The sequence below is a fragment of the Corvus brachyrhynchos genome, unplaced genomic scaffold (genome assembly GCF_000691975.1).
Source record: "Corvus brachyrhynchos isolate BGI_N302 unplaced genomic scaffold, ASM69197v1 scaffold310, whole genome shotgun sequence".
NCBI lineage: Eukaryota > Metazoa > Chordata > Aves > Passeriformes > Corvidae > Corvus > Corvus brachyrhynchos.
The window spans coordinates 505,164-521,727 of record NW_008236213.1 but is presented as its reverse complement, the minus strand read 5'-3'; the positions used below and the strand labels follow the sequence as shown (position 1 = coordinate 521,727).

At 38.4% G+C, this 16,564-nt stretch overlaps 1 long non-coding RNA gene across 1 annotated transcript in view; it reads left to right on the top strand.

The window, feature by feature from the left end:
* LOC108449013 overlaps nt 1-16,080 on the top strand; it is a 27,421-nt gene extending 11,341 nt beyond the window's left edge. Inside the window, exons 2-4 of the long non-coding RNA XR_001865113.1 lie at nt 4,547-4,658; nt 13,170-13,281; nt 14,423-16,080. This is a non-coding gene — a long non-coding RNA (uncharacterized LOC108449013). The remainder of the gene's footprint in view (nt 1-4,546; nt 4,659-13,169; nt 13,282-14,422) is intronic.
* The last annotated feature ends 484 nt before the right edge of the window (nt 16,081-16,564 follow it).

Here is a 16,564-nt window from a genome sequence, read left to right as displayed (position 1 = left end):
CCCTGAGCAGCTGCCCAGTCCCTGGGCTGGACACTGCAGAAGAGATCAGGTCCTGTCTCTTCTGTTCTGGAGGAGACCATTTTATTTTCTTGTTACTTTTTTTTCCTGCTCTGACATGCTGAGCTTTGCTAGGGTTTGAGTCACAGCAGCAGTGTCAGAGGTGTTCAGGTTTGTACACACAACAGCTGATGAGAGCAAGGACAAAGTTTTTGCGGCATCAGTAGTGAAGTTGAATAAAACACACCCACAATTTGTGAGTAGAGAGAAACTAACAAGCCAGACCTAAGACTCCATTTCTTATTTTCTGCTATGGGCAAAAGTCGTTGCAGCTTGTGATATACTGAGTTGCAAAGTCAGTAAGAGTCTGGCATGCAGGGGCTGCTCTTCTCAGTATCAACATGGATGGCCAGAACACATTTCTTTGTGGAATCTCTGAAGCAAGCTATAAATGATGAATTAAATGAAAAAAATCTTTGTTTCCTTTCTGCCTATTGAAAATAGGCACTGTGCTCATTGCTGTGATCTGTAGCTCAAATACACCTAGAAACATCTAAGTAGTGGTTAATTTTTACATTAAACAAGTGGAACATTTACAAAGTTGAACATCTATTTTTCTGTAATTGTTTTGTCTGAAATCCCTTTGACACTATTTTTAAAATAGAAGGAAAGGAATCACCTTTTGTCCTGTTCATATTTCCAGGCTCTTTTTCAATAAAATAATTCAAATTGGTCAGGACACTCTGATCACCCTCAGAATTTTTAAATTTTACTTTAATCTTCAGAAATACTTTCAAGTGGCACTCTGATCTTGATCTCAAAGTAACAGTAACTCAGAAAAGTTAACCTGATGTCTCCAACTTGGTACTTATTTTGGGAGAAAGGTTGGCTGATAAACAAGAACACTGTTTTATGGCACATCATCAGACTGTAAATGGAGGCTTTCTGTACAGAAGGAGCCAGCTTACCTGCTATCCTACACTGCTGAATGATTAGCTCTTCTGGCATTACTTCCCTCTCAGTCTAAAAAAATCTTCCTGTGAAACATCCTTGAGAAATCTCAGTTTTTCAAAAATAACCCCACTTCTTCTGTGACCCACTGATCTTTTTACTTTTCTGAGCTTCATTGCTTAATTGATAATACCTAGAGGGATTTTGCTCGCAAAGTGATGATCTCTGCAGTTTCTGGTGAGCAAGTGTTGAAGCTGGTTTATTTATAACTGATCTACCCTGGGGATCATAAACTTGTTTGCTTCAGACAAGGGGAAAATAAGTTATATTCAATTTATGTTACAGTTTAAAACATCTTCTAAGCAACAGACTAATCTGTTGTTTTATTGTTTTCTTTGTTTGTTTGTTTGTTTGTTTGTTTTTTAAGCGGCTGCCAATGGGCTGCTAAGTGTTTAACACACTTTAAAATATTTTAGCTTTCCCTTACCCTATATTCCTTATGATTTTGTCACCTGACATTTTTCCATTTTGTACTGATTCTGACAGGTTTTCCTTTCCAGAATAAAAACAATACCTCACTGCAGAATGAATGGGAAAAAAGACTATAGGATTCCCTCAGTGCAAATGAACAAGCAGGGAGGATTGCAGAGTTGAGGACAAAAGAACTGCCTGTTTGTAGACAGATTCATGGAAAATTCTGAGTGCCAGTGTCAAACCAGTTATTGATAAAGAGGAGATAGGGGTGGCATCCAAAAGATGCAATAAAGCATTTATAAGTATTATTTTTATTTCTGTTGGCTTACTTTAGTGTGGGAGGAAGTGCAGGATTTTCTTCTGATTTTCCTCTAAATATCATTTTTTATTGTTTTGCTTTTTTACTTCTGCTGTGGGTGACAACAGAATTATTCCACCTGTGATTTTTTTCCACTCTGTATTAGTCTACATTACTCTCCAGGAAATGAAAGGCTGGGTTTTGTGTCATCTTACTAATTGCTTTTCTTGCAGCAGTCTGTTTCCAGTCTCTTGGCAAGGGCATAAGCAAAAATTCAGTCAGTCTCAATGGGTTAAATTAAAGGCTGTGCACACTGGGGTGGGTGGTTTAAGATGTTTGATTATTGTTTGGTTTATCTAACCAAGGTGTTCTGCAGGGATTCCACTTTATTACTGTTGTCTTAATAAGGGAATACTTTTCGTTTGCTATTTTGTTTTTAAAAGTCAGGTAAACTCTCCTTGGATTCAGTCATGTAGAATTACACTGGAAATGGTCTGAAATCCCTAGCACTTCATTATAGCAGTCACTACACCAAAACTCAGGATGAAGTCTTAACCTTTAGCTGGCTTAAGTTTTGGGCTGTTCTCTGCAGCGCTCATGTCCTCTATGGTGTCCTTTTCCTACTGGGTCTGATGATCTCTGCCATCCTCTCCACCAGTCTGTGGGCAATCACCCCTCCCTTCACTTGCCCATCAGCCAAGCTTCTCCTTGGACCTGAGTCTGGCCTGGCTTGTACCAAAGGCCCCCTGTTCTCCTCCCTGATTCCTTCCTGTGAGCCCCCTTCTCCATTGTGTCTCTTCTTGTGGCATTTTGGGAGGTGGCTCTGGAGGCAAGGCAGCTTTTGTACCGTACTTGGAATGGTAACATACCTGGCTCCAGTTTGCATGATATGTCTGTAGTGGGTGCCTGTCCACAGCATGGACAGACCAGTCTCAAGTGGTTAAGAGCTGATCATAGTGATTTTCAATCAAATGTTTGATCCAAAAGGTTCCCATAGGCCATATATCTAAGCTTGAATAGCTCAATTTTTACCCTTCTGAAGTGATTCTTACCTCATTGTTGAGGAATAATTTATACTTTTAAAATTGGCTAGAATTTTATAGGACATTATGAAAAGAAGCAAGGCACTAGATCTGAAATAATTTGACAAACTCTGCACAATATGCCTCAGATTTGTGAACCTGGTACCCAGAATGTTTAAGTTCCCTGTCACAATGCTGTTCTCCCTTTCTGTTCTGATGTCGTGTGGCAATGAAAGGCATGACATTTCCCTGCAGTTAATAACAGTCTCTATTATATATGAATCTCTATTATCAGCAAAATGCAAAATTGCATAGAAAATTATGGTCTGAGTAAAGTGATCTTTTGGGGTAATGCAATTATCATAACATTCATGGCACTAAGAAAACACACTAGCACTTTAGAGTTATTCTTTTTAGTTCTGTATTGTCAGAAATACTGAACACTGAAATTCTGCTTCTTTTTCTAGTTACCAGAATCGTAAGAACTGTGTTTCTGTGGCCTCATTATCTAGGAGGTGTGTCTTTGATAGGAATTCAGATGCCACAGAGTCTTCCCAAGAAATATTCCTTGCACAGTTGTAGTAGCTCACCTCTATTCCATAAATTAGTCTTTGTGGCTGGAGAAAGCCTAAAAGAATGATACTGTCTTGGCACTTTTCATTTTACCTTTTACAAAATTACAGGCTCTTAAGGGATGCGGGATAAAGTTGGAAACACCAGCTCTCTATAATTATTTGTATGTGCCATAAGTGCTGGGAAGAACACCCAGTGTTTTTGGCTGAGGATCTGTCCTCCGGAATGAGATTTTTGTGCCTTTATGTGAAGCATCAAACATTGCTGTTACCAGAAGAAGTTAGCAATATCATGTTTGCCTTCAGTGAGAGCAAATGCTGAAGGACAAATATTCAATAGGGTTGACAAAGGGCTGTGACTTGGCCATTCAGATGACTCAATGGGGGAAGAAAAAAAAATTGTTTATTTTTGCTTATTTTCAAAGGAATTCCCTGACAAGGAAAAATAGTAGCATGCTAAGGGAAATGAGAAAGGGTTGTTACACCAGCTGAAACAACTGGGAATCTTGAAGCTGGGCTTTGAAGCCAAGCAATCTGTAGAAAATACCAAAAAGGCTTTTATTTTATGTGAAGAAATATATATCATTGTTCAATACGAAAGCATTCTGGTTTTCTTCAGAACAGACAAAAAAATAAGTACACAAAAAAGAAAGAAAAATAGCAGCTGAAATCCCTTTTTCAAGCTGCCTTCAGTGGCTTCTGGTAAAAGGCAGCTGCAGAAGTATTCCAGGAGAACTGTGCTAGGATGTGCTGGTTGCAACGCAGAACATGTTGTTTGCATATGGCTGCATATTCCATATAATTCACTTTTTCAGATATCAGACACCAAATGGACTGTGGTAACTTCTCCAGCATTGATAGTACCACCATTTTCCACTTCTTCCACTACAGCCTCCTTTTCCCCATCAGCACTCCAAATCTCATTCAAATGGCAACTACTTTTAGCCCTGCTTTGAGTGATTAGTATAATGAACAGCTGTTCGTGACAAAGGCTGCAGACTGCTAACATGATATAAAACTATGTTAAATAATGATTAATTATAATGATATAAGTTAAGCAGCTAAAATATTTAATTTTTCTATATTCCTCTTCAATACTTCTCTCTTATTCTTTCCTATGGAAGTGTTTTGCAAACAACAGAAGGGAGCTGGAGTAGTTCTCTAAGTGTAAATATCATTTGTTTTGCCTCATCTGGAAGCTGGTGCTCAGATATGCTATTTTATTCTTCCAGAAAACTGGCTCTGCTGGCAGAAGGGCTCTGCATCTCACACCTTGCCTATCATGGCATTTGGAGGGTTCACGAATCAGGAGACTCAATGAATGCAACATAGTACTCCAAAGAGGTAAGTGCTATTGGATCTGGATCTTATACTTTGGTAAGGGGATGTAAACTGAGCTTACTGGTGCTGCAACATGAGAGTGCTACTCAAAGGGAAGAGTGTGAAGGTCTCTGGCTTGTTGAGTTTGCTTGCTGAAGAACACTGCTGTTAAAATATATGGAGCGAACAGCCTGATCAACAGCTATCTAAACACTGTGACAACTTAAGTGAATGTTTTTCAAATTCCTATTTCAGATTTACAACAGCAAGCCCTCTGCTTCAGAAAATTAGGGTCTTGATAGCTGTAGTGTAAGCATGTTATTGAGTAATCACAGAAATCAGAGCATTGACAGGTTTTACAGGCACTGCACCATTCTCAGATATATATGCAATTCCATCATAAATGATAAAAAAATGGGGGTGAAAGTGTTTGCAAATTCAAAGTAATTAATTGTCAAAATACCCTTGGGAGACAGGAGAAGTAAGTCAGGTAAGTGATTCCAGTAGTGAGGCAGGATAGGTGGGTCAATGGCACATAAAACTATCTGTATCATGATAGCTAGCTTGTGCTTCATTTGGGTAAAAGAACATCCCTGAAGAAACAGCACTGTGGGATGAGTAATAGCCAATAAGGCCATGCAACACCTGTGACAGGAGAGCAAACACACAGAAGGTAGGAGTGTCTGCCAGTAGAAGCAAAAGTCTGTGCAAGTGTCTTCACTGCCATCAGTGCCTATCCTAACTAAAGCCAGGTGCCACTGCAGCCTTATCTGCATTTTGCTGTCTGCAAATATCCTCACAAAGGAGCATAGCATCATGATTTTTTTTTTTTTTTACTTTTTTTCTAGGGCCTTGCTGTTAATATCCCTACCATTGCTGAAGAATTTTTTTCCCTGCCTGTTACCGCTAGGGCTGGGCAATTGATTCTAAACATTTTATGTACCAAATTAGAAGTAGTGGGATACCACAAATGTTTTCAAATTTGTGTAAAAAAAGAAAGGAAATAAAAAATAAAGGAAAAAAAGGGGGAAAAAAAGGAAAAAATAAATAAACCCTTTGATTATAAATCCTGAAACAGGTAACAAAATATTTAATTTAAAATCAGCAAAGTAAAGGTTTTGTCAAGCCCAACAGTTTTCTTTCATTCTTCATGAAAGAGCCAAGTGTTTTCTCTTGCTCAGACACTATCAAGGGCTGCAAAACTACAGTCAGGAGGGTGATTTGGCTGTTCCTGTATGGCTCCAGCTTCTGACTGCTCCAGAGGATGCATCCTGCTGGGATGCCCAGCAGGCAAGCATCTGAACCCAGACCATGCACATGCTCTGGAATCTGTCTGCAGATTCTTCCTCTTCTATCTTCCTCCCCTGAAATCCAGTGCACCCTTCCCATTCCTGAGTGCTTTTCTCTCCTTTGAGCTTTGCTTGTGCAGCTCCTCACAAGCAGGTTTGCTGCAGCTCCTGCTTCCCTCTTCCCACTGCATGGCAGGGACTGGAGTCTCCCCAGCACGGAAAGTGCTCTTTGGCATTAGTAGGGCAGGAGTTCACGTGTCACTGAGCTGAGTGGAGCAACCTGTAAAGATCTGGTCCCCAGGGTTTCTGAAAGACTTACATTAAGACCCTAACTTGAACACATCTAGTGATATAGATTTCACGTGAGTTTTGTAACCAAATTTTATCACATTAAGAATAATGTAATAATTTAGGCAGATTGCTTAAGAAAAGCCTCTGTCTTAGGAAAAAAATCAAAAAAAACCAAAAGCATAATCAAATATGCAGATAACTCCCCTGTGAGATATATTTGCATTAGACCAGTATCCCCACTCTTGGGAGTGTAATTTATGGAAAGTACATATATAGATAAATAAACAGATTTTCTTAATTCAGACATATTATGCAAGTTACAGCTGTCATTAACATAGTCAAAATTATCATATACCAGGAAATTACCAACTGAATATACATAAATGGTGATTAAATATATACATTTGCTCTCTAAGCCCTGGAAAAGAGTTAAGTTGCTGATAAGTTGAAGTTAGAAAACAAGATGGTAGTTAAGATTTCCTCTACACACTCACACTGTTTCTTACTGAGAAGTTCTACAATCGCTAGAAATGATACCGCATTTTGCAGACGTGATCTCTGTAGCTGGATCCCTACAGGGCTTGCTTTGGTTAGGGTAGGCTCTTGTCTCTTGTTGGGAAGTTTTGGAGAAGAGGGAAGATGCCAAGCTGCATATAAGGCCAAGGCAAGCAAGAAAGGCTGCAGAAAACTATGTGAATAATCAATACATTTTGTGTCAAGAAAAAATAAATTTGTATTTGGTGAGGAACACGCTACTTCTCATATTCAAGTGGGGACAGCTGTCACTGAACTGGCCAAATATGTCCTTCAGGGTGATTTTTGGCAGATAGCAGAGCTCTAACTGTGGTACTGCTCTGTACCTGGGACTAAGGGACTCCATGAGCAATGCTGCTCCACTGCAAGTCCCTTTAGTGTAACCTGGTAGATACGACCTTGTCTCTTGGGTGTGGAAGAAAACGCTGGAGACACCTGGGTTTTGATTGCTTATGAGACTCTGTTATAATTCCCAGTGATGTGACAGGATAATCCTTCCTCAGTATGCAGAGGAATTCTGAAGAGAAATAAGCCCTTTACTGAGAACACATGGTCCATTAAGATCGCTTTGAAAGACAGTGACAGAAATAACTGCAAAGCCAATTGCTGCTCTTAAGTGCTTTCTGGAGAGATGACTGAGCACTGAAAATCAGCACCAAATGCTTCATCTTGCAGAAAGACTCAGAGGGAGTTACACAAGTGATTGCTGTGTAACGCTGCCAAAAGGATTTTGTCAGTCTTTGACTGATTTACATCAGCAACATCAATTTCAATCTTGCTTTGCATCTTGTCATTAAAGTGTTTGCTTACAAAACTTGATTGATAGCTATAAAGATGTATTGATTTCAAGTTAAATACTGCCTTTATAATAACCGCAGTAATTTTTGGTAACCATCATTTCATACAGAATCATTTTATACTTTATAATAACTGCAGTAATTTTTGGTAAGCACAAGGTTATACAGAATCATTATATATTTACTTCAGCAAGTATTTACTAAAATTATAAAATTTCACAGTTTGTGTTTAAAATGAGAAATTGAATATTTATTTTTCAGATTATTAGTGGCTTATTTATGAATATATTTATGAATATTTGTCTGCTTACATTTGGTTTATGTTGGAGAACCATTAAAATGCACTGAAAATTGTTAAAATTACTGCAAGAGCTTCAGGAAAGATATCTTAAATATATATAGACAGAAAAAGGTACATTTATGAAAATGAACATAGCATATAAAGCTAGTAGGCATATTAAATTTTAAAAAAAAGTTAATTGACACATTATTACTGACTGTTTGTGGTCACCATGCTTTTTAGATATGCTTTTTGGATTATGACATTTCTTTGTTTCCTACATTTTCAGTCAAAAGTAAAATAAGGCAGTAGCTTTTTGGTATTCTCATTCTCTCATGAGCTAGAACAAACAAAACAACATACTCATATTTTAAATTCTTTAAATAACTGCAAGAAATTCAGGAAAAACACACTTGTTTTTTATGCAGTGTGTATACACACAAAGGCAAAAACTTTGCCTGGAGAGGGTGTGTTCTCATACTTGCTCAGCAGCTACAGGAGGTATAAATTGCTGAACATGTGAGGCTCACATCTGGCTTGGTGTAGAGTTACTCTCTTACAACCAAAAGTCAGTTTCTGTCGGTGTGAACTTCTTGATCAGCCTGGGATCCACTCCTGTGATGGTTTTACTCCTTCCCATGGTTCATGTGTGTCAGTTCCCACCTCTGACATCGTACAGAGACTTTTCTTTAGAGTGGACTCAAAAGGGTTGTGGGCTCAGTACTGAGATCCCTAAGAGAATCCCACGCCCTTGTGACTGAGATGTTTAGAAGGAAACCTTGAGTTCTGCCCAGAGCCTGATCTGGAAGCTCTGTGGGACAAACCACAGTCCCAGCTCTCCCACTCTCCCTTCCATGAGGAAGGCAGAAACTGTCTCCTGGAGTCTTCAGTGGAGAGGAAGAGAAGGTGAAGATTTGGCCCCAAATAGTGATAGAGGGATATTAATGCTAGCACAGGAGGTCTCTATGGATAAGCACATATCCTGTCTCATGTGCAAAAGGATATCACACCCTGAGCACCTCCAGTGACTCAATAACACATCTCTAAAACTTTTCTACGTCTGTATGTTCTTGTCAGATCAAGTTGAGCACTTCAAAAATCTATCATTTCAAATTTTCACTTACAATTCAGCAAACTGATTTAGTTTAGGCTTGAAAAGTAAATATACCACATCTTCTAAATAGCTCTCCTTGATCTGTGGAACTTTGTTGTGATTGATGTGACTACAGGGTGATATTTAACTATTCCTACCTCAGTACTCTGTAGCCCTTCAGCACTTGCCCTTGTACTGTTCTTCATTGCATGGAGAATAGCAGACTGAAAATAAGGCGAAGTATTTACTACCTCTATATCTCTATTGCCTACAATTTTACTTTCTAGTCAAATCTTTATACACTGTTTCTTGAGTTATTATTTTTATTTTTTAAGTCTGCATCACAGCAGCAGCTTCGTAATTTCTTCTAATCTATGAAATTTATTTCAATATGTACCAGAAATTTTGTGTAAGTCCATAGCACAATAGAATTTAAACTGAGCAGCAGAACATTATTAGTTTCATAAATCCTTCTAACTGATCTACTCACCCTCCCCACCCTGAATAAACTTCACTATCATATTCATGAATCTTGTTTTTAAATTTGAGATAAATGCTTCAGATCCTACTCTTATAAAGGAAGGAGGGAAGGTTTCCACATTGCAGAATTTTGTATGCACAGAGAAGACCAGAACTATTCAGGGGAATCCATGGAGATTTCCTAGAACAGAATTCTGTGTCTGGATCTAGTTTATGAGAAATAGTGCCCAAAAATATTACAGTTATGTAAACATAGAAATATACTTTATAACACATACACACACAGAGAGAATTATTTTTCTTTCAGTAGTTAAAAAAATAGTTATACTTTCTATTTGCAGAAATAATGCCCTTTAAAATTTGCCTGTACTTTGGAATGATATGATACATTACGTCCTTTCTACACTGTAATATATAGACTATTAAGTATCCCTGCAGAAATTCAATAACTTGTGCAGTGTTATATTGCTTTAATTGTGTGAGGCTTAACTTGAATTCCTATTGACATGCAGTGAATAAAAATAAAAATTTATTTCAAAACTAATTACCAGAGTCCCCACTCTCTCTCAGGAAGGACAGGTTTGAGCAAGCTTGGCTACATCTATTTGTAGCGTAGAAATGGATTTACTGACATCTTGATATTTGTTAATTGATATTTTAATGTTGGAGAGTGCTGACTCATTTTGTGCCCAGATCAGTGTTCTTCTTTTTCTGAGGATTGTCTGATGACATTCTTCTTTTGTTTTGTTTTTTTTTTAACAAAAATCTGTATCTCTTCAAGAACATGGCACATCTCTGTCGCTAAGGGTCAGCAACAGAGAGAGTGGAGAGTTTGGTACCTTAGGCAATCTTGCTAAAATTGCAAGTCATGTAAAGTCATGCCATTTTTCTTTCTAATGCTGATATTTTCCTCTTGTGGTATCAGTAATTATTACTGGATTAAAGCCACTATATAATTGTGTTGTATATATTGTTAAAAGCTGATGATTTCAGATTATGGCTACTATTGCAATTCTGAAATATTTCTTTTCTCTCACATTGTAAACTACAGCTAAATTGCCCATTTGTGTGGCAAAAGCTGTGGATGGCATATCAGAAGAGATAATCAACAAAGTGTTTTTCAGGACTCATATGAGATTTCTGCTATGTCCAGGAAAATAAAAATGTAGGATCATAGAATGGCTTGGGTTGGAAAAGACCTTAAAGATCATCTCCTTCCAACCCTCCTGCCATGGGCAGGGAAACCTTTAACCAGACCAGGTCGCTCAGAGCCTCATCCAGCCTGGCCTTGAACACCTCCAAGGATGGGGCATCCACAGCTTCTCTGGGCAACCTGTTCCAGTGCCTCAGCACCCTCACAGTCAAGAATTTTTTTCTAATACCTAATCTAAACCTAGGCTCTTTCAGTTTAAATTGATTCCCTGTTGTTCTGTCACTACATGGTCTTGTAAATAGTCTCTCTCCATCTTCATTGTAGGTTCCCTTCAGTTTCTGCTAGGCCACAAATAGGTCACCCCAAAGACTTCTTTTTCTAGGCTGAACAATCCCAATTCTTTCAGCCTTTCCTCGTAGGAGAGAGGTTCCACCCCTCTGATTATTTTTCTGGCCCTCCTCTGGAGCCACTCCAGCAGTTCCATGTCCTTCCTGTGCTGGGACCCCAGAGCTGGATGCAGCACTGCAGGTGGGGTCTCAGCAGAGCAGAGCAGAGGGGCAGAATCCCCTCCCTGGCCCTGCTGGCCGCGCTGCTTTGGATGCAGCCCAGGACACGTTTGGCTCTCTGGGCTGTGAGTGCCCATGGCTGGGTCATGTCCAGCCTCTCACCCACCAGCACCCCCAAGTCCTTCTGGGCAGGGCTGCTCTGACCTGTCCATCCCCAGCCTGGATTGATACTGGGGTTTGCTCTGACTCAGGTACAGCGCCAGCACTTGGTTTGTTAAACCTCATGAGGTTCCCATGGGCCACTTCTCCAGCTTGTCCAGGTCCCTCTGGATGACATCCCATCCTTCAGGAATGTCAGCTGCACCACTCAGCTTGGGGCCAACTGTAAATCTGCTGAGGATGCATTTGATCCCCTTGTCTGTGTCACTGATGAAGATCTTGAATAACTGTTGTCCCAGTACAGAGCCCCAAGAGAAACTGCTTGTCACTGATGTCCACCCTGAGTCATTGAGCACTACCCTCTGCATGTGACCATACGACCACTTTCTTTTTCACCTAACAGCCCACTGAATCCATCTCTCCAATTTGGAGAGAAGGATGTTGTGGGGGACTGTATCAAAGGCTTTAGAGAGTCCAGATAAATAACGTCTGTAACTCTTCACTTGTCCACTGATGGAGTCACCCAATCATAGAAGGCCGCTGGGTTGGTCAGACAAGACTTATCCTTGGCTGTCACATCCCTGTCCTCCATGTGCCTTAGCACAGCTTCTACAAAGATCTGTTCCATCATCTTCCCAGGCACAGAGGTGAGGCTGACAGGTTGGTAGTTCATTGTATTCTCCTTTCTAACCTTCTTAAGGATGGGTACAATGTGTCCCCTTATCCAGTCATCGGGAGTTCTCCTGACTGCCACAAGTTTTCTAGTACCATGGAGAGTGGCTTGGGAGCTACATTATCCAATTTCCTGAGGACACTGGGAAGCATTTCACCAGGTCCCATAGACTCATGTATGCTCAAGTTCCTCAGATGGTCATGAACCTGATCTTTACTTACACTAAGAGGGACTTTGCTCTTTCAGTCCCCATCCTGCTGTCCATCCATTCGTGAGGTATGGGAAGAGAGACTGCCATTGAAGACTGAGGCAAAAAAAATTACTGAGTGCCTCAGTCTTCTTCTGTCTTTAACAATTTAACAGCGTTATTGGGTGGTACATTTTCTTTCATCTTCCTTTTCTGACTAAATATCTGTAGAAGCCCTTCCTGTGACACTTTGCATCCCTTGCCAGGTTCAGTGCCAGCTTCAATAGGATTGATCTTGCCTAGTTTTGCTAATCTACACACTGTACCTAGAACTAACTGCATCTAGAACAAAGTCCTTAAGAATTGTGCAGAACACAAAGTTTGCTTTACCTTCTTAAGAAATATGTAAAAATGTTACACAAAATGAAGTTTTGAGCTACCCTAGCAGGAATTTGTGCTTTAAAAAAAATGCATTTCAGTTGCAAAGGTATTATGTTTGGAGCAGCTGAAGGATGCAGTGCTTATTAGAGAGCAGAGTCATTGGAGATTAATTGCAATCATAACTCTAGTCCAAGATAACTATTGTTTTGCTTTATTGCAATGTGACTTCTAATTAAATTCTCCTGGTCATCCACCTCAATAAATTTAATCTTGGTATCACCATTGAAAATTAATAGGGTTATTCCCATTTAAAGGAAGAGAACACAAGAGTGCAAATAAACTTGTCTTTTAACATCCTTTCTGCATCATTTTTACATGACAGAGGCTCTTTTCATTATCAGAGCCAGCCACTAGGGTTGGAAGGAGTCATTTTAATGGTGTCTGATTTTTGACCCTTAGAAGAATCTGCCAGGATCTACCTTAAATCCAGTAAGAATGTGGGAAGCTGATTCTCCAGGTATAAGAACTGCAACAAGAGGTGAAACTGATGTTGAGAAACATCTCTGTTTGAAGACAAAGCCTATTAAAAATTCAAGGGTATTGTTGGTTGTCCTTGGGGTATGAAATGATGTTGTTAAGCTATTGTAAATAAGCATACAGTGAATAGAGAGCTATAAAAAAATGAGGACAGCTTTGTTTGGTCTGTTGTCAGAATCTAGGCTGTACATACAGGTGCTGGGGCTGCAGTAGAAGATAATCCACTTCCATCATGGACCATGGAGAAAGAGAGAATTCCTGATTCTGAGATTCACCTCTGCTGTCAAGTAAGTGGTTACACTGGCTCAATAACTGCATCAGTGGAAAAGAAGGTAATATAAATCTGGGGTAGCTATAATTCACCACTGCCTAAAGCAGGCTTAGTCAAAACCTGTGCTTTTTCACTCAAATTAATTTGGTGCAGTATTTTCGATCTGGCACAACCACTGAAAATTGTCCATCATGTTCATGCATTAAAGGTGAATCTCAATTATTTTTTTCACATTACTATTAGCTAGTACTAAGATGTATGTTATTGTAACAGTCACCAAATTCATAAACCACCTTGACAGGAAATGTTCCTTACAGCTGATGTACAGTGATCTAGGCCAGGGTTTAAAGATGCTCACTTTGAAGCATATTAGAGGTCATTAAAGAAATGTTGAATGGTCATTAAAGTCTGAAACACTCAATCAGCAATTTTTCTTTTAAATTGCTCTAGTAATAAAGTTTTAGAGGCAGTTTGCACTACTCAGAGTTATATGCCATTCAGTTATACAATTTTTCATGCTTAGATTATATTTGCAGCTGAGACACTGCTATAGATGTGTTTATTATATCAGGATATTAAGTTGAGAAGCTTGAATTCTGGGAAAATAAAGTTGGAAATCTGTTAAGATATTCTGTAAATCCAAGAGATAGAGTTAAGGTGCTCTAAATCAGGCCCAAGAAATTTAATAATTACTTAAATATCTCTTTGTATATTACTCTGTACCTATTTTGCAGTCTACTGATCTTGCTTGCATTTTGTACTGAACGTTTACCTACTCAAATAGGAATTGTTGAGGTTTGCAGTGGAAAAGGAGAACATTTTGGATGGGTTATGTAAAATCCAGACTATTTTTTCTAAAGTTGATTGTCCAGTTTTAGTAAAAAGAAAAAGTAGATACGCCTGATTTGACTATAAATGCTTGTAACGTCTAACTTTGTTTTCTTTATAGATTACAGTGGAATAAGAATTTAAATGTAAAAGCATAGTCCACTGTATTTATAGACTTGGAAAGGTACTAATATGGAAAAATAAAATTGATACTTACATTTTAATATCATCCATGGGTATTTTACGAAAGATAATATTGCTACCTGGTTTTGTTTTTCACTGTCATGTTCATATTTTGTAAACATTTCTTCTTTTCTGCTTTGTTTTAGACCCTAAAATCTTTTGCTGGTTCCCATCTTCCAGAAATACACCTGTAGATCAGAGATTATTGCTGTACCTTTTCCAGGATAGGCATTCAAAGGGAAGACAAATCTAAGTGATCTTTAACTTTATAAAGTATACTTATCATTTGTATTGTTCTGCCAATCCGTGAAAAAGGCTTTCAAGTCTTGGAGATTTTAAACTTTCATTTGCTTGCAATTCTGCATATTTATGAGAGTCATATGCCCTTTTCAGCTTTTAAAGTGTTTTAGAGCAATAATTAAAGAAAAAGATCATATCTAAGACTTCAAATACATATACTATTGCAGTGAAAAATGAGATTAAAGATACTATTTTGGTCTCTAATCTTACCTCTTCATTTTCTAGCCAAAATGGTATTAGCTTCTTTATGTGTAGCTGACTCACCAAAGCAGCAGCATTTCCGTGCTCATATTTTAAATTATCAGCAGTCTATTTTTATTAATTTGTCAAAAAATAAAGATGTGGGAAAAAACCTGAGAGATATTTGCAATAACAGCACAGGTTTTGCTTTAAATAATCAATACCCTGATATGACTCATAGCTGGGGTCAAGAGCCAGAGGAACTGAGCTTTCTTTTTTTCTTTTTTTTTTTTTTTTATTCACAGATTAATTAATTAAAACCTCCAAAATGTTGCTATCACACAAATTGATACCAGCAGTAACTGAAGAGTCAAATACCAGTCAGATGCTGGGTACTGCTTCTTGTCTGGCTGCTGAAGGTGTGACAGTGTTCCTCTTCTCCAGCTGTAGTCTGGGAGCTGGATTGACTGTAGGACAAAGCTGCCTGCTGCTACTCAGTGACCAACTAAACAATTTCACTTGAATTTTCTTTCTAGGATACATGTGAAATATGTGTGATGGCCTGCAAGACATATTGGAGGGTGAAAATGATCCTAAAATTTTCATTTTCAGGAAAGAATGATTTTCCAAGAAGTCTAATCTGTGTTTCTTTTAATGAAATTCAAGGTGGTACCCCTTTTTTTGATTTCTTTATTTCAGTTTAAAGTATTCTGTTGATGTTACCTGGTGTTTCTGTCTTTTTGGGTGTTTCATGTATTTCCATAATATATATAGAAGTGATCACGCAGTTGGACTAGATGATTGTTATAGGTTTTTTCCACCTGAACCAATCTAATAGAAATTAAATTAAGTTTTTACTCAGCAAGTAAAATCTATCCCTGTAAAGTCAGCATCTATTCTTAGTTTTATATATTTTTTTGTCTTTTTCAACTGCCACAGAAGAGGGTTAGTAAAATAAATTAATGCTGGTCTAAAAAATTTAGAACAACATGAATTAAATTTTAGAAACAACATGATCTGATGATATTTTTTGTTTTAATCTCTAGATGTATTCACTGCATTCTGCTAGAAAACCACTGCAAATAATTGCTCTAGAACATCTATTATAGATGGATTCACTGCACAGGTTATGGTTGTTCTCTTCTCCTAGAAAATCAGTAGGAATACTGTATTGAAAACTACATATTTGTACCAAATATTAACTCTGACTAAATAATAACCTCTCTTTTCTGAAATTTGTATCCACAAAATCAACAGTTATGACTATAAGTTCAGTGTATGACAAAATTAAAAGATCCTAATTCTTACTACTGTGTGTGCTAAATTTTTAATACAACCATGAACTCCTTCTATAATCCTTGCTGTAATTATGTCATATTCAGCATAAACTCTGGGTTTCAGATACTCAGATATTATTATTATTATTAATTATTAATTATTATTATTATCTCGGTTTGAGACAAATAGGAGGAAACGGCTGAAATGAACGTATCCTCTAATAGAAGGCAGGTTTCAGCAGCCCCTCCCTCACCAGGTTAGGAAAGAAATTTCTTGGAGGAAGGTGAAAAAAAGCTGTTTATTTAACAAGCAGGGTGCACGCAGGCACTAGCGAATGAATAATGTTGAATAATGTTAAATAAATAAAACCTCTTTATGTGTGTGGCTCTGCTCTCTCCAGAGGTGGGGTGTGGCGTGGGCCCCTCTGGGCCACAGTGTGGGGCCTCCTGGTGATGGTGTTCTGGACCAGAGCAAAGCTGAACAGGAGAAGAAGAAGAAACCACAGTCCCAGGAAAAATTCTTCCCTCAGC